The 19,238-nt window shown below is 42.5% G+C and overlaps 1 protein-coding gene across 1 annotated transcript in view; it reads right to left on the minus strand.

Moving 5' to 3' along the window:
* SGIP1 (SH3GL interacting endocytic adaptor 1) overlaps positions 1–19,238 on the minus strand; it is a 209,660-nt gene that overhangs the window by 158,481 nt on the left and 31,941 nt on the right. The gene's annotated exons all lie outside the window — the stretch shown is intronic.

The following is a 19,238-nucleotide window of genomic DNA, read 5'->3' on the forward strand; positions in this document are numbered from 1 at the left end:
GGCACCCCAGTGGGGACCCCCACCCTGAAGGGGGTGTGACCAGCTGCAAACAGCCATCAGCCCCTCACCCAGGCTGGCCAGGCACCCAAGTGGGACCCCCAACCTGATCCGGGACACCCTTCAAGGCAAACCAGCCGGGCCCCACCCATGCACCAGGCCTCTATCCTATATAGTAAAAGGGTAATATGCAAACTGACCCTAACAGCAGAAGGACTGGGAATGACTGGTCACTATGACACACACTGACCACCAGGGGGCAGAGGCTCAATGCAGGAGTTGCCCTCTGGTGGTCAGTGCACTCCCACATGGGGGAGCTCTGCTCAGCCACAAGCCAGGCTGATGGGTGCCAGTACAGCGGTGGTAGTGGGAGCCTCTCCTGCCTCCTCAGCAGCACTAAGGATGTCTGACTTCAGCTTAGGTCTACTCCCCTCTGGCAAGTGGACATCCCCCAAGGGCTGCCGGGCTGCCAGAGGGATGTCTGATTGCCAGTTTAGGCCCAATCCCCCGGGGAGCAGGCCTAAGGCAGCAGGTGGTCATCCCCCGAGGGGTCCCAAACTGCGAGAGGGTACAGGCTGGGCTGAGGGACCCCCCTCCCGAGTGCACAAATTTTTGTGCACCAGGCCTCTAGTCCTATATAATAAAAGCGTAATATGCAAATTGTCCCCTTGACTGGGAGTTCGACCAAGAGTTCGACTGCTCGCTATAACGTGCGCTGACCACCAGGGGGTGGCACAGAACATGGTGGGTGTTGGCGACGAGGCACTGGCAATGGGTGGCAGTGGAAGTGCTGCCAGCCCCAGTGGGCTTCCGGGTGAGCGGGACCACAGTGGCTGGGACCATAGGGGTCGGTTGGGCTCCCCGTGGGTTCGCGCAGGAACCGGTCTGCGAGGCCAGCCAGGAGAGACTATGCTGCCTGCCTGGCTTCCGTGCAGTGCTGCTGGGTGAAGCAGAGGCCCATGCTATGCCCCCACCCATGGCATCTGGCTGTGCTCACCACATCTCCACATGGGGAATCGAGCACTATGACTCAGGCGGAGGGGGGCGTGCAGGGTGCCGGGGGCCCAGGTGCTGCCCAGGGTCCAGAGGCCAGCTGGGATCTGCCCTTCCAAGTCAGATGCTCATGCTTTGATCGCCAGCCAGGCCTAGGGACCGCACCCATGCATGAATTTTGTGCACTGGGACTCTAGTATTTGATAATGGAGAAAGATTAAGATATGAATATATCTGCAAGTCACACTAATTTATAAAGACAATGTAATATTTTGGTTAGAATGGGGTCTTATAGGGGAATGAGTTCTAGAGACCAGTCTTGATGCTAAAGCTGATCATCTTGTCTTCAGTCTGACATCATGTAAGAAATAAAATTGCAAAAGAAGAAAGAAAAATTCAAAAACTAACCTAAGATTTGAGGATTGAGCCTGCTGCCACTGTGTCCTTCCTAGTTCCTTCTTTTATACCTCCGGATATGCAACACACACTCACACACATACATACATGCACACGCACCTGTACGCACGCCTGCACATTTGGATTAGTATCACTTTTCTGTATTGCTAAGTAAATAAGCTCATTAGATTCAAGTTATTAATCATTTGAGCACCTGGCATGTTCAAGTCCTCATTTTATGTGGAAAAACAGTCCCTAGAATCTTGCTTAGATGATAGAAATAAGACAAGGACACCTGTCACTTTAATACAAACGAATAAAGTTAACACCCACCAGTTAAAATAGCCCCCTGCTCTTTCTCCTTTATGCACTTCACTTGTGACCAGCCTCCCATGTGGTCAAAATCAGAAGCCAGGAAGATAAAATTAATTAGTTAATTTAAAAATCAGATTAAAGTGAACAGAGGTTAGAGAATGGTTAGCACAAGATACAAATAGATGAAAAGAAACTGTTCAGGGTTAGTCTATGAATGACAAGCATTCTTTAAGGGGTTCTTTTAATTTCTGGAATACTGCAGCAATTAATCAAGGAAATTTAATGATACAAGTCTCTGCCATAAGCATATGCTATGAACTAAAAGGGTAAGGCCGTCTAGAAGAAAGACCAAGAAAGGAATTGATATTTGCAGTGGACTCTGAAGAATGGGAAAAGCATTTAGGCAGAGATGGGAGGAGGGCAGTCCAGTGGCAGCTTGAGCTCTATCTGGGAGAAAACATATCCTGCTAATCTATAGCAGTTCGGCAGTTATTTAAGACAGCGGTCACCAACCTTTCGGACCTCACGGACCACCAGTGGTCCGCGAACCACCGATTGCCGACTGCTGGTTTAAGACACTTGAGTGTGCCCCAATCCACTGGCAGTGCTCTTCTCAAAAGATAAAACGGGGCTTTCTCAGCTCTAACTGCTGCAGCTGCACTCAGAGCACCAGGCACGACCCCACTGACACTGCAGCTCCGCCTGGGGAGGGAGGTGGTAGAGGAACTAAGACAATCAGTCTCCTTGTTTAGTTTATAATCACTGAAGGGTTATTTCCAGACCCTAAACTTCAGATTCCAAACACATGGCTAATGTGAAGGTATCCATTTCAAGAAGAGTTTGGCATGAGGCCACTATCCATTCCTACCAACTCTGAGAAGAGACTAGAAAAAAAAAGAGGAGAAAAAGAAGAAACAAATCCACAAATAGTTTCAGAAAACTTAAATAGATGTGTTTTTGAGCACAAAATAATAGAAATAAAAGGGGCTGCAGTGTCCAGGAGATCTTGGAATATGTGTCAACAGTTATCAGTTCATTGAGTGCTTACCATGAGGATTGGGTTCACATCTCTTTAAATCCTTTCCATGACCCTAAATTCTTATCTCCATTTTACAGATGAGGCTTTTGAGGATAAAAAACTTACAAGTTTTTAAGTGGCTGAAACTTACAAGTTTTTAAATGCATATTCTAGACCAGTGGTCGGCAAACTCATTAGTCAACAGAGCCAAATATCAACAGTACGACGATTGAAATTTCTTTTGAGAGCCAAATTTTTTAAACTTAAACTATATAGGTAGGTACATTGTTATTAACTTAATTAGGGTACTCCTAAGGCTTAGGAAGAGCCACACTCAAGGGGCCAAAGAGGTGCATGTGGCTCGCGAGCGGCAGTTTGCCGACCACGGTTCTAGACTAATCCCAGGTTATGGAACACACGTTCTTTACCCCACATTATAACTGGATAAACCACGAGGTTCAGTGATTGGCCGCTATTTGATTACATTTATTTGAGTTCAGGTAACAAAGACATGCCTTCTCATTCTTCCTCATCTTCAGTGATTCAGAACTGATACATGTATAGCACCTCCTTTTCAATGTGAATGCTAATACAATACCTCCTTCCTTAACAACAACTCTTTCTCCCTCCCCCCACCCCTCCCTTCCTTCCTCCTCACCTGAGGATATTTTTCCATTGATTTTTTGAGAGTGGGAGAGAAAAGGAAAGATAGAGAGAAATATTGATGTGAAAGAAACACATCGAACTACAGGACGTTGAAAAAAGATATAGAGGAAGACATAAACAGATGGAAGAACATACCATGTTCATGGATTGGTAGAATCAACATCATTAAAATGTCCATACTACCCAAAGCAATCTATAAATTCAACCCACTTCCCATTAAAATACCAACGGCGTACTTCAAAGATCTAGAACGAACTCTCCAAAAATTCATCTGGAATAAAAAAAGACCCCGAATAGCTGCAGCAATCCTGAAAAAGAACAAAGTAGGTGGGATCTCAATACCAGATATCAAGTTGTATTACAAAGCCACTGTTCTCAAAACTGCCTGGTACTGGCACAAGAATAGGCATATAGATCAATGGAATAGAATAGAGAGCCCAGAAATTGGCCCGAACCAATATGCTCAATTAATATTTGACAAAGGAGGCAAGAACATACAATGGAGCCAAGATAGTCTCTTCAATAAATGGTGTTGGGAAAATTGGACAGATATATGCAAGAAAATGAAACTAGACCACCAACTTACACCATACACAAAAATAAACTCAAGATGGATAAAGGACTTAAATGTACGACAGGAAACCATAAAAATTCTAGAAGAATCCAAAGGCAACAAAATCTCAGACATATGCCGAAGCAATTTCTTCACTGATACAGCTCCTAGGGCACTTGAAACTAAAGAGAAAATGAACAAATGGGACTACATCAAAATAAAAAGCTTCTGCACAGCAAAAGAAACCATCAACAAAACAACGAGAAAACCCACTGTGTGGGAAAACATATTTGCCAATGTCATATCTGATAAGGGCCTAATCTCCAAAATTTATAGGGAACTCATACAACTTAACAAAAGGAAGATAAACGATCCAATCAAAAAATGGGCAAAGGACCTAAATAGACACCTTTCAAAAGAGGACATTCAGAAAGCCAAGAGACATATGAAAACATGCTCAAAGTCACTAATCATCCGAGAGATGCAAATCAAAACAACAATGAGGTACCATCTCACACCTGTCAGACTGGCTATCATCAACAAATCAACAAACGACAAGTGCTGGAGAGGATGTGGAGAAAAAGGAACACTTGTGCACTGCTGGTGGGAATGCAGACTGGTGCAGCCACTATGGAAGACAGTATGGCGTTTCCTTAAAAAACTGAAAATGGAACTCCCATTTGACCCTGTGATCCCACTTCTAGGAATATATCCCAAGAAACCAGAAACACCAATCAGAAAGGATATATGCACCCCTATGTTCATAGCAGCACAATTCACCATAGCTAAGATCTGGAAACAGCCTAAGTGCCCATCAGTAGATGAATGGATTAGAAAACTGTGGTACATCTACATGATGGAATACTATGCTGCTCTAAAAAGGAAGGAACTCTTACCATTTGCAACGTCATGGATGGAACTGGAGAGCATTATGCTAAGTGAAATAAGCCAGTCAATGAAGGAAAAATACCACATGATCTCACTCATTCATGGATAATAGAGTCCATTATAAACTTTTGAACAATAATAGATACAGAGGCAGAGCTGCCTCAAACAGAGTGTCAAACTGCAGCAGGAAGGCCGGGGAGGGTTGGGGGGCAGGAGGTAGGGGGGTAAGAGATCAACTAAAGGACTTGTATGCATGCATATAAGCATAACCAATGGACATAAGACACTGGGGGATAGGGGAGGCTAGGGAACTGTCTAGGGTGGGGGATAAAATGGACACATATGTAATACCCTTTGTAATACTTTAAGCAATAAAAAAAAAAAAAGAAAGAAAGAAACACATCGATTGTTTGTCTCCTGCACGAGCCTTGACCAGCGGGCCAGGGCTGGGGAGGAGCATGCAACCGAGGTACATGCCCTTGACCAGAATCAGGACCCTTCTGTCCGCAGGCTGGTGCTCTATCCACTGGGTCAAACCAGCTAGGGCAACAACAACTTTAAAACAACATTTATCTTTATGACTCCAGAAAGACCCAACCCCACATCCCATCTCCATGTTGTTACTGTAAATTCTCATTTTTGATCTCTTGCTGCAATATATAAACAAATATTGGTCCACTTTGGATCTCTGAACCTTCACTCCCAGCTCCAGCGCCCACACGTCCTTAGGAAGAAAAGTCCTGGACACTAAATAAGTTGCACATTGCTCCTGGTATGATAATAAAATTGCCACAGCAGGGAAGCCTGGATTTGTTTGGAGCATGAGTAATTGATGACAAAGGCAAATTCTGTCTCCAGTTATCTTTCCAAGACACCCAGGTGGTTTCTATTTAAGCTTTAAACACACAATACATATTTTATTTACCTGGAAGTTTGTCAGACTCTAACCATGGGCAGAAAATAAATTGATATGATTTTTATCATATTTTTACCACAAAGTACATATGCACCAGGCACAAATAATTCCATTTACACAGTGTTAAAAGTGAGAAGACATTAACACACTCTTTCATTTTCTACTGATGGAAACTGAGGCCCAAAGGGCTGGCATGACTTCCATGAGGACCCACATTGAGCCATGTGCAGGAGGTCAACATACAAGGGTTTGACACAATAGACACTTACTTCATTTGCACTCTGGCCACTTTTGAGGTTTGGGGCTGCTATTTGTACATGGCTCATTTCTAAAACAACAGCAAGTAGAGAAAATTTTGGGATGTGTCTGCAAGTACATGTAAGGCCAACTTGAATCTAAGAATGAGAAAGTTGCCCAAATGAAATGGGTGTTTCAAATGCAATTATAGACTTGAAGGGGTTCAGACTATGCGGCCCTCAAATATGCTGCGTTGGCACATTGATGATTTTGACTGAAGGCGCAGCAGAAGCAGAAAAAGGCTTCTGACCTTCTCCTTTCTACCTAAAAGTAGGTCATAAAATTTCCTATGAGAAACATGCTCTCCCTGACCCAGGAAGAGAAGACCATTCTTATCATCAGAGACGGAATTGACACCAAAATGGACCTGTATAAACAAAGCTACTAAAATAATAACCCCGATCTTCCACTAGTTTCTCCCATGTATTTTCTAGTCACTGTCCCACAGTTTACTGCCCCAAATTGCTTTGTCTTGTCACATCCCCACAATTTATTATTCTTTGTGTAAAAAAGCATATAAGCTTCTGGGCCTATTGTCTTCTTTGGGTCTTCATTTTCCTTCTGAAGACTACTGTGTACACATAAAGATATTAAATATATTCAGATGCTTTTTCCCTATTAATCTTTCTCATGTCAGTTTAATTTTTAGGCCACCCACAAAATCTTAGAGAGCAGAATAAAGTTGTTCCTCATCTACAGACTATAGTTAGGACCCCGGGCTGCTCTTCCATCACTATCATTCTCACAGGAAAATGATACATGACCCAGCTCTCCCACACTCTTCACAATACTCCCTAAATTCCTGGGAGACCCTTCACTCTTACCCCCATCAACCATATATAGACACAAGCCTTCTGAGCAGAAGGCCAAAACTACACATGTGATCAGAACTAGGGAATGATGTACCTTCCAAATGATCTGTGAGTGGCAACTCTATAAACTTTTCCCTCAAAAGATATCTTCTTTAAAAGGTCTACGGCTCTCAAAACATACATTTTGACAAAGTAAAAGGTTAAGTCCACTCTAGAATAAAAGAACTTTTAAAAATAATCAACTAATACCGTGGCTTCATGAAAGAAAATATTATTTTAATACTCCCCAAAATCAGAAGGAGGTGATTTCTAAATAAATTTCTTGAGCAAGGACAGCTGGAAATCTTAAATATCTCTCTCTCTCTCTCTCTCTCTCTCTCTCTCACACACACACACACACACACACTACATTCTTAATTTTGATCACTTCACTATGGGCTAGTAGCAGTCTAAAGATTGGCATTTGAAAAACATAGCTATAAGCAATGGAAGCCACTATATGTTCTAAGAAAATAAATAACAAGAATAGATTTGTTAAATAAATACATGTCTGATGACAAAGACAATGGACCAAGGAGTGAAAGAACAGGTTGATAACTACTCCTTGTGCTGCAGATAAAGCAAACTATATACTTCTGTCCCTTAGAATTAAAAACAATCTAATTTTTCTTATAGATGCATATTCTATGTGCCTAATTAAAAACGGAGAATGGATATTCTACAGAATTATATTAGGTGGTGAATAAAACATGGCAAACAATTAGAGATAAGCACAGATCAGTTGGGGGGATGGGAGAAGGGCGAGAGGATGGAGAGAACTGGAAAATGTAGGAACAGAACAATGACTAGAGAGCCATTTGCTAAATTCTTCCTGGATACACATCTAAGTTACATATCCAGAATCTCTTGCAATTAGTTGTGTTATGGGATACAACAGAACTCAAAGAGAAGCAAAGTGGGTACTTCTGGCTGGAAGGGCAGGGAAATGAATGTGCCTCTTTCCGTTTCCTCATCTGCCTGCTGAATGCAGAGGACTCTAAGGCCCTAGAGATGGGCAGAGATAGAAGATGGAAAATACCCGAATCTCTGAATGAATGCATGGGAGGCTCCCTGCCTACCAGGGATACCTGTTACATATGAGAAAACAAATGTACTATTTTAAAGCCACTATAATGTTTATGTTTGTTTGTTACACCAGCCAGCATTACTCTAAAAATAATGTATTCAATTCTCATGCTTAAGTTTTAAAGACAAATAACAGTGTTATTGAGATGTAATTTATACAAGCTTGAAATTCAATGGTTTTTAGTATGTTGAAAGAGTTATGCTATCTAATTCCAGAACATTTTAATCACTCCACAATGAAACACTATACCCATTTATAGTGTTTATACTCTCTCTATTTCACTTCAACTCTCCCAGCCCTAGACAATCCTTCTGAATTGCCTATTCTGGACATGTTCTATAAGTGGAATATTACAATATACTGTCTTTTGTGACTAGCTGATTTTACTTAGCACAAGATTTACTTATTTTCAAGATTTATCTATGTAGCATGTATCAGTATTTCATTTCTATTGCCAAATAACATTCCATTATATGGATAGATGGTATTGTACTTATGCATTCATTAGTTGATGACTCATGGTCAAACTTTTCCTATTTTTGCTGTAAGTTCTTTAAAATCTCCTATCACCAAACTGAAGAAAAAATTCATTTATCGTGAGGATGCACACACTCATTAAAAATCCTGTGGGTTAAAACCATCAAAATTTTACCAAAAAGTAGTTTATTTGACTGAAAATCACTCACAAGACTTAAAACTCCTATTAGAGTAATAACATAAAAAGTTATCAAGAGTGGAAAACAAACAAACAAGAGGAAAGCACATAGTTTCATACCTCTCAATTCAAGAACTGTAAAGAAAAAAATAATGCCAGTCTGGCTCAGTCTCCACAAGGATGTACTTTGAGGAGAAACCCAAGGAAGTAAACCAATATCAACACAAAGCAATTAAGTAGAAATTAGGTACTGCTGGGTCAGGAGAAAAAGTTCATTAAAGGAATCAAGTCTCAGTGTTTTTCTAAAGATAAATCCCATCTAGTCTAAAAATCATTAAATCTTAATGACAGAGTCAATTTGTTGGTAGTGTTTACAAATGAAATTTTAACATATTTCTGTAACCTGGAAGTTTAGAATTGTGATTGCTTTTACATGTTAGAGAAGTTGAATTTCTGAGAAGATATACAAGACAGGAGAAAAATGCTAAAAGATAGAAAAATTCTGCTTCTGTCTTCACTCTCTTTAGGTCATCAGAAGGACATTCACAGAGAAAGTACTGACTCTGCATGCATTACATTCATTTGATAGACACTTATCCAGCACCTCTTGTTTCCCAGACACTATGGTGGTGTTGGTAATATCTATATATATAAAAGGCTAAGCAACTGTCCGACCGTTTGACTGGTAGTTCTGACAAGCAATGACCACCAGGGGGCAGATGTTCAATGCACAGGCATGGAAACATGGAACAGACTGATGAATCTCAGAGGGAAGGGAGGAGGGGGGAGGGCTGGAAAAGATTAACAAAAGATCTTATATGCATACTAGAGGCCCGGTGCACTGATTCATGCACTGGCAGGGTCTCTCTGCCTGGCCTGCAGGGATCGGGCCAAAACTGGCTCTTCAACATCCCCCAAGGGGTCCTGGATTGTGAGAGGGCACAGAACAGGCTGAGGGACTCCACTGGTGCACGAATCTGTGCACCAGGCCTCTAGGAGAGATATAAACACAGAATTTACTAAGACCTACAAGAGACTCATGAGTAAAGGGGAAACTTGGAGAGAATGACTAATTCTGACTGAGCTCCTTGTATAAATGGAAAATGTATTGAGTCTATATGGATGAGTGCATTTGCTATGTGAGAAAGAGAATAAGGAAATTTTTGGTAGTAAAAATGGGAAACATAAAGATTTGGAGCCATGAAAGAGCATGGCAGATTTAGGGAAAAGGGTTATGCAAGGTAAAACTATACAGAATGCAGAAGTAGGCTGAACACTAGTTTGGGTTCAATCTATGAAGGGACTTGTAAGGCAAACTTACGAGTTTCGATTTTGTTTTTTAGCCAGCACAGAATTAGCAATTTTTTTTGAAAAGCAGTTACATGGTTGGATTATTTTTAAAATTTTACTATGAAAGTACACACACACACACACACACAAATAAAAATTACTATATACACATCAACCATTTAATAATTGTTAAGACTTTTCTACTTTTGCTTTATTTTATTTAAATACTAGAAGCAGTGCACGAATTTGTGCACGGGTAGGGTCCCTCAGCCTGGCCGGCGATCGAGGCCTATCAGGGGCTGGCCAGCCAGGGGGAGGGATCACAGGAGGTTGACCAGCTGGTTGGGGGGACCACAGGAGGTTGGCCAGCTGGGAGGAGGTCCTGTGGGAGGTTGGCCAGCTGGCCTCTCGATCAGGGTCTGGGGGGAGGGGCCCCAGGAGGTTGGCCAGCTGGGCTGGGGGGGAGGGGCCATGGGAGGTTGGCTGTGGGAATGCACCAACCACAGGGGGCAGCTCCTGCATTGAACATCTGCCCCCTTGGTGGTCAGTGTGCATCATAGCCACTGGTAGACCAGTTGTTCCAGTCGTTTGGTCATAACAGTTGCTTAGGCTTTTATATATATAGAAAAGATTTTAAAGCAAACCTTCCACCTGATTTCATTTCACCCCTACATATGGATATGTTCTTGTCTCACCACAACCTATTTCACATCTGAGTTAATTATATTAGCTTCATTTAACCATTTGTGAACTGAAATGTCTTTAGTTATCTCATAATTATCTTTTTTATAGTAGGTTTGTTCAGATGAGGACCTCAATTAATTTCCCATGTTGCAATAATTAGTAATGACTCTGAAATATTTTAATTTAGAGCACTTCCTCTTTGTCCCACACTCTCGTAAAAATCCCCATGCCATTTATTTACTGAAGAAAACTGGTATAATGCCCTAGTGTCTGTCCCACATATTTCATTTATCTGTTTGCTTCCTTATTGGTGTAATTTAACTTTTTCCTTGTAATTTTCCTTTTTACTATAACTGGTAGGTTACTCTAAAAGGCCCAATTATATTTAGATTCAATTTTTTTAAAGGCAAGAATACTTTATGTGGTATTGTATAATTTACATTGCACCCCATTGAGAGGCACTTAATATCTGGTGCCCTGCTCAGAGTGATGCTAAGATTGGTGATCAGATCTTCTTAGAAGAAGATGACTTTGCTAGTATTGTGGAGGAGATGGACCATGGTGAGGCCACTTTGGTAGCAGGGAGGTCAGGCATTACAGTATTACCGAAGAAATGAAGTACATGTGACTCTAAGGCAGAATCTATAATAATAAAAGCATAACATGCTAATTAGACTGGATGTCCTTCCGGACAACCTTCCGGATGAAGGCGGGGCTGCAAAGGAAGCCTGGGTCCTGGGTGCCTGCTGGTGGCCGGAGGAACACCCAGGTAGGTGCCTGCTGGCAACCAGAGAAAAGCCCGTGTCCCGGGTGCCTGCCGACGGCTGAAAAGAAGCTCAGGTCCTGGGTACCAGCCAGTGGCCGGAGGGAAGCCCAGGTCCCGGGTGCTGGCCAGAAGCCGGAGGGAAGCCCAGGCCCCAGGTGCCAGAGGGAAGCCGGTGCCAGCAGCCTGGGGGAGGAAGGCCTATTCTTGCACGAATTTCATGCATCGGGCCTCTAGTCTATATATATAAAAGCCTAAATGACCAAATGACTGAACGATTAGTCGCTATGACATGCACTGACCACCAGGGGGCAGACGCTCAATGCAGGAGCTGCCCCCTAGTAGTCAGTGCACTCCCACAGTGGGAGTGCCACTCAGCTGACTGACCCATCCCAGCAGTCCACCAGCCCAGCGGCAGCCACTCACTCCCCCAGTAGTCCTGCAGGTTCAATCTCCGGAGAATGGGCCAGGCACCAACAGACCAGTACTGCCGGCATGATCCCGGCAGCACAGCTGGCCTTCTGGAAGTCGGTCTCAGGCACTGCGGCCGATTCCCCTCCCTAGAGGCTCCATAAGGAAGAAATGATATAAAAGCAGCCACCAGGTGGCTCCCTACAACTGGCAGGAACATCAGTGGGACGAATCCAGATCCTGGGCTGGCAAGGGCATCCCACCACTCTATCCGCCCAGAGGGCTGATTGTGTCCCGGCCTCCCCGACCACCCTTGGGACGGGCGCCAGATGCAGGGCTCATGGCTGGCGAGCATCACTGCAGCGGCATGTGCCTCTCCCAATCAGGACTGACTGGGCATGAGCCCATAGCAGGTGTAGCTGGTGCAGCGGGAGCGGCAGGCAGAAACGGCAGGCGGTGTTGGACTGCTGGTTTCGGCCCAATTCCCGCTGGTGGTGTCAGGCCACGCTAAGGGAACTCACCCATGCATGAATTCGTGCACCGGGCCTCTAGTAATAGATAAGCACAGAAAATGCTGTACTCAAAAAAAGCATTGGAGTAGAATTATTAAAAGATTAGAAATTTACTATAAGTTTGAATGGGGAATGGGAATTGGGGCAGGTGAGCAAGCGGTGAGGACAAGAGAATGAAAACTCATGACAGTGGAGAGCTATGTGTTTGTTACTCAATACTGAACCCTTAATGATTAGCAGTATGCTTGCCATGCAGTAAGTATTCAATAAATATTTGTTAAATGCATCTATGATCATGTGTATGGTTGGATAGATAAATAGATGGTGCTGAAACATCTAAAATAGAAAACTAGTTGGATGTTGACACTTAAAAGAGCTGGGGAGAGAATATGAAACATCCTTCAAATTTGACTTGCTTTCAGGATATTTGTCTATGAATTATTAGTACCTTAGAAAAATGTATAACATTGTAAATATATTAAAATTGTACAGCCCAGCCGTAACCAGTTTGGCTCAGTGGATAGAGCATCGGCCTGCGGACTGAAAGGTCCCAGGTTCAATTCTGGTCAAGGGCATGTGCCTTGGTTGCGGGCACATACCCAGTGGGGGGTGTGCAGGAGGCAGCTGATCGATGTTTCTCTCTCATCGATGTTTCTAACTCTCTATCCCTCTCCCTTCCTCTCTGTAAAAAATCAATAAAATATATTTTTAAAAAAATTGTACAGCCTATGTGAATCTGAATTTATTCCTGGGGTGTACTGACTGCCCTACGTGGGACCTCTGCAGTACATTTGCCAGTAGTAATAAGTTACTATTACTTTAGCAGGTTTACTAAAAGAAGAGTTAAGGAAGAGACTTTCTTCCTTTTCTTTGCTAACTTCTGAAAATAAGTCAAATATTTCAAATAACATTTTTTCTCTGAAACTAACAAAGAGATGGCCAAAGCAAGACATTAGTTACGAGTGAGACCAGATAAACTGGGAAATCATTTACTGCTTCCAACAAATTTGGGGGGAGGGGGAAGAACCCTTTCTCCCTGTTAGCACTGTGGGTAGGAAGTAAACAAAACATTCCATCTGATGTGATTCAGAATTTCCCAGATGCTAAGCCAATCAGCCACTGGGGAGCTCTAAACCACTAGGACGTTCCCAAAGCCTCCAACAGGGCACAGAATTAATCATCCCTTGTGAACGACGGGCAGAGTAGACTGCTGGCCAGGTTCATAGTCAGGCAATCTGGTCATGGTCTTTCCCCTGCCTCTCCTTATTCGGAATTGGGCAAGTCACTTTCTTCTCTGGTCTTGGTTTCCAAATCTGTTAAAGGAAGATTCTGGACTAGGTATGTGTTGTCAAAGTCCCTTCTTGCTACAACATAGTGTGTCCCTCCAAATAATCTAGGAGTCAGCCAAATGGATAGCCCCAAGTCCTCTGGTCTACGTTATACTTCTCAATATTGAAGTGGAAATGCCTCAAGCCCCAACCCTGTAGACCAGCGATTTTCAACTGGTGTGACAGTGTGCCACAAAAAGTTTTAAAACATGCAATACCTGACTATTTAGTCAGGGGTGCTGACCTCTTTTCTGTTAGATTGTCAAATTAAAAAGTGACAACCTGCCCAGCCAGTGTGGCTCAGTGGTTGAGCAATGACCTATGAACCAGGAGGTCACAGTTCAATTCCCAGTCAGGGCACATACCTGGGCTGTAAGCTCCATTCCCAGTAGGAAATGTGCAGGAAGCAGCCAATTGATGATTCTCTCTTATCATTGATGTTTCTATCTCTCTCTCCCTCTCTCTTCCTCTCTGAAATCAATAAAAACATTAATTAAAAAAAAATGACAATAGCCAACACAATAGCTGGCCAGTATGAATGCCCTGTCTTGAACCATAAATATATAGGTCACATAATTGAGTCACATCTTATTGCTCACATTGCATAAAAAGGTTGGATCTGATTGGTTAATTCTTCATACCAACAATCCTATATATAAGTATAGGCACCTGGTTTTTTAAAAAGTCACTTTTGAACAAAAAGGGTAGGTAATTACTATTATTATTATTTTTATAAATCAATCAAAATTATACCTATTTTTTGGTGTGCCACAGAATTTCAGTAATTAGTTTATGTGTGCCATGACATGAAAAAGGTTGAAAATTACTGCTATAGACTATGATACACTCATACACTCTCCACTCAGTGACTCCAAGGTTTACTGGGTGGGTTATATTCCTCTTAGGCATACCTTATTCAGATGATCTATTTACACTAAATTCTTGAGATTGTGTTTTTTCTTTCATAGCTGATTTTTATTTTTCTCTGCACTTTATGCTAATATTTGAGGCCATACTTTCTTTTTTCCCCCAACTTCCCCTAAATATCACAGATTAAAGAGTAGTGGATAATAAATGTTAACAATAACAACAAATAGGGAATAACAATGAAAGAGTTACATTATAGCAAAGCAGGTTACTTAAGATCAAATTTTAAATATTTCTCTTCTTAAAAACTGCAGATCATTATTATCACAGAGATCTGCCAATTTTTTTTTTTATTGCCTCTCAGCCCTCAACTCTGCTACAGATCCTTGCTCACTTCCATCCTTTCTAAGCCTACTCCTAGGCAATTCCTGGATACTTAAAATGATTCCAACTTCACTTTATAGAGTAATGCAGCTCTCTTTTCCTTTTCATAATGATTTTCCTTCACCATGACCTTAGGCTAGCTTTTGACAGCTAAAACGGCCAAAGTATTTTTCCTAATTGATCTGTTCTTTAGTTTATCTGTAAAATGGGGAAACCGTATTTCTGTGGGTTATTATGAGGCTTCAGTGAAATGATGCCTGCTTTGTACCCAAACAGTGCTTGATACATAGTCATAGTAGGTGCTCAGTTTAATGTTAGCTATTATTTTCCATTGGTATTTGCAATACCAGATAATCTTTTAGGAGTGTTTTGAGGATTACAGACAAAGTGCGTAATACAGGGCCTACCATGTGGAAGGCAAATAACAACATGTAAATGTGTTAATATTTACAGGGGTTTTACTCAATACCAAGTACTCTTCTCTTTATGCACACATAATATTCACAACAGCTGAGAAAAATAGGTGCTATTCTTATCCTCATTTGACAGATGAGGAAACCGAAACAAAACCAGTTTAAGTAACTTGCCTAAGGTCACAGAGCTAGTCAGTGACATAACTCAGATTTTAACTCAGGTACTGGACTTCATAGTCTGTGAATGTACCAACCAGGTTGTTCTGTCTTTTTGTATTTTTTTAGTAATATATATATATATATATATATATATATATATATATATACACACACACACATACATACATTAAAGCCTAAGCGACCGGGCGACCGGACAACCGGACGACCATCCGGTAGGTATGACGCACACTGACCACCAGGGGGCAGACACTCAATGCAGGAGTTGCCTCCTGGCGGTCAGTGTGCTCCCACAGCGGGAGTGCCGAGCGCCGCTCAGCTGACAGATGGGCACCTGACACCGGGCTCACTGCTGGCCAGAGTAGCTGTGGCAGTGTGAGCCTCTCCTGCAGACACTCCCCCTGCGTGCCCGAGTGGCGGCAACAGCAGGCACAGTGGGGCCCTGGCGCCCAGCCTGGGCTTGGGATCCTCCCCAGCCGCCTACCGCTTCGTGCTGTGTGGGATCAATGCGGACAGCGGGCTGGAGCCTGATGAGCTGGCGGGTAAGGCCGGGCTGCGGAGGTGTGGAGGTTCACTGATCCCCGCAGGCCAGGCGAAGGGACCCCACTGATGCACGAATCTGTGCACTGGGCCTCTAGTTCATAAAGAAATGAAAACAGAAGTTTCATTCAGTGCATATTCTAGCTATACGAATTTTACCAAGGACAAATTCTCTTAACATGCTTTAAAAAGTAGTTTTTGGAAGTTCACTAGGTCTTCCAGGATTGTTATCAAGAAGTCTGGTTTTTAAAAAGTTATTTACTGTAAAATTCATCTAGTGTCTAAACAGAACCAGGCTGCACAATGCTAAATCGTGAGATTTCAACAAATATCAGGAAAGTGTTGGATTTCAGAGTTCCCTCTATTTGTCTAGATATATTTGCTATGAAGATGACATTACTAATGGAACTTACATAATAAAGTAAAGCCAACAGCAAAATCAATCTGGTATTTATTTTGTAGTCACACAACTGTTTCTGTCCTGCAGTGTAATTAAGCATCCATGATCAGCTGCCCAGGAAAAAGTTGCAATTAAGTTTATTTTTCTAAAATAAAACCAAACATTTTAGAGGTCAGTTTCAGGGATAATTAGTCCAGTGAAGGAAAAAAGAGTTGGGCCTCCAGGCTCCCTGCTGCAGATCTGGATGAAATGTTCTGTTGCCCTTCTTGAAATGAAGGCCTTTTGTTGGGGAGTGTGTATGAGTAGACACTGGGCCGGTTGCCAAGCCAGTACCCACTCCTTCTCTCCCCAGTCATAACATATTTCCTCTTTCCAACATAACCTGGACTTTTTTCAGATATCTGCTCCTCCTCACATCCACGTGTTTCAAGGAACGCTAAGCCTCTCCTCCCTGCCTCCAGCAAGTGGATCCTGATTATCCTGCCTAAGACATCACAGTCATCTTGTTCCCCTGGCTAAATTTATGAGTTAGAAATAGACTCTTGAACTGAAATGTGAGACGTTTGATTGGGGCTCCTGGAAAACATATCTGGGTTCTAAACAGAGACATCCAGAGATAGCTCCTTTCTGCATCTGGATGCTGTTTTATGTGAAAGCAATGCCTGTAACGGTCATAGCCACTTTGCAAGGCCGAGGATTTCAGAACAGAGAGAAGAAAGCCCGGATCTTTGATGAAACTATGAAGTCATGTGCGCTTCTGCGCCTAGAGCCTGTTTTTGGCACTCTCTGCTTTTCAATTGTGTAAGATAATAAATCTCATTGTTTAAGGCTTTTTGAGTCAGACTTTTCTTTTATTTAAATCTCATAGCATTCTAAGTCATACATGCATGCGTGCATGCACTTGTGCTGGCTTCCGCCAGCATGTGTATTAGAAAGATAGGGTAAATCAGACTGCTTTTAGGGAAAGAAGGTAGCTCGAACATAAGCCAGGATGAAACAGAAATTTAGGATCTGCCCAAGCCTGAAACATGGCCAATCTGTCAGCTTGCTACCAGAAGTATGGCCCATGGATCGGCAGCTTATTAGAAATGCAGAAATCTCAACCCCACCTCCGACCTACTGCATCAGAACATGCGTTTTAACAAGATTAGAAGATGTTTCCTGTACACGTTAAAGTCAGAGAAGCATTTACCTATCATAGGATACTTGAGTCCTAGGAAAGAAGCAGGAGAAAGGAGTCCAAAAACACGGTTCCCCGGAGATCTCTTGAGGAGCTTTTAGGGCTCAGATTCCTTCTTTCTCTTGTCCCCAGCTGGAGGAAAGGGCCTGGGAGTCATTTATATGAGGTAACCCCTCCCCAGGTCCCTTTCTCTAAAGATTCTGCTGACACTTTAAAACCAAAGTGTCAGTCTGAAGCCTAGGTGAGAAGGGATGCCGCTCCCTGATATGATGGCTGCTGTGGAGGGCCCTTATTAAACCAAGGGAACCACACATCACAAACCCAGCCATTACTTATGAATTCAACTTGGGACAAGAGAAGCCAAATTGGAAGGGCAAGCTAATCCACAGCTGCCAGGCTGCCACACCGTGTATATAGTAGGAGCTCAGGCAGGACCTGGCATGTAATTTGTGGAGCTAGGTGCAAAATAAAAATGGTGGACCCCTTGTTCAAAAATTATTAAGAATTCCAAGAAAGCAACAACAGAGCACTAACACCAAAAGCAGGGCCCTTCTAAGCCTTATGCTACTGCACAGGTTGCACACCTAGGAAGCCAGCCTTGCTCTCCGGATGAAATGAGCAGGAAAGGAAGGAATGCAGTTGTCCCTGGTTTCAGAAAACTTTTTGCAATGAAGAGAAACTATCATTTGAACAGGTCTATGATTGGTTCATGGTATGTGAGACTCTGGGATAAAATTGTTCCTACTAAACATTACTTTTTAATTTTCTTCATTCAAACTCATCACATGCAAAGTAAATGGCTAGTTTCTTGGGTACAAATAATTTTATAAAGCCATTCCCCCATCCTCATGGGGCTCACACTCCAGTGGGCAAACTAACATTAAAATAGACCTATAATCTGAGACAGCAGACTATTATAATGGAAAAAATCCAAAAAGTATTAAGTACTTGACATTGAATCACAAATGCTCCAAATCTTAAGTGTCCTCCATAGGTTAGCAATGTTCCTTCCCTAACGAAAGTTTATGGGCAAACATTTTACAATTTATTTTTTATTTAAGTATAACTGGTATAAAACTTATTAGTTTCCGGTATACAATGTAATGATTCAGCATTTTCCTAACTTTTCCAATGTGATCACCCCACTAATTCTAGTAATCACCTGTCAGCATGTAAACCTACCACAATATTACTGGCTACTCACCTTCTGTTTCATACCCATCTCCCCACCCCCTCCTTTCTGGCAACCATACCTTTGGCCGCTGTTTCAATCAGTCTCTTTTGTTGTTGTTTGTTTGCTTTGTTTTTAGAGTCCACAGATAAGTGAAACTATACGGTATTTCTTTCTCTGCCTGACTTACTTCTCTTATTTATCTTAGCATAGTACCCTGTATATCCATCCATGTTGTCCCAAAACATCTATCCCAATCCCATTGCCAGAGGCGGGCAGACCAGATGAAGTGGCCTATTTCCCTCATGTGTTTGGAGAATGCTTGCTTGGCAAGGGCTAAGAGACCCAAACCTGTGTAGGAGAGAACGGAGAAATCTGCATTGACTGTCATGCTCAAATGAGAGAGAGAGAGAGAGAGAGAGAGAGAGAGAGAGAGAGAGAGAGAACGCAGTTTATTTTAGACCTTCTAAAACCCAGACACAGTGA

This window comes from Myotis nattereri, assembly GCF_964212035.1.
Source record: "Myotis nattereri genome assembly, chromosome: 3".
Taxonomy (NCBI): Eukaryota; Metazoa; Chordata; class Mammalia; order Chiroptera; family Vespertilionidae; genus Myotis; species Myotis nattereri.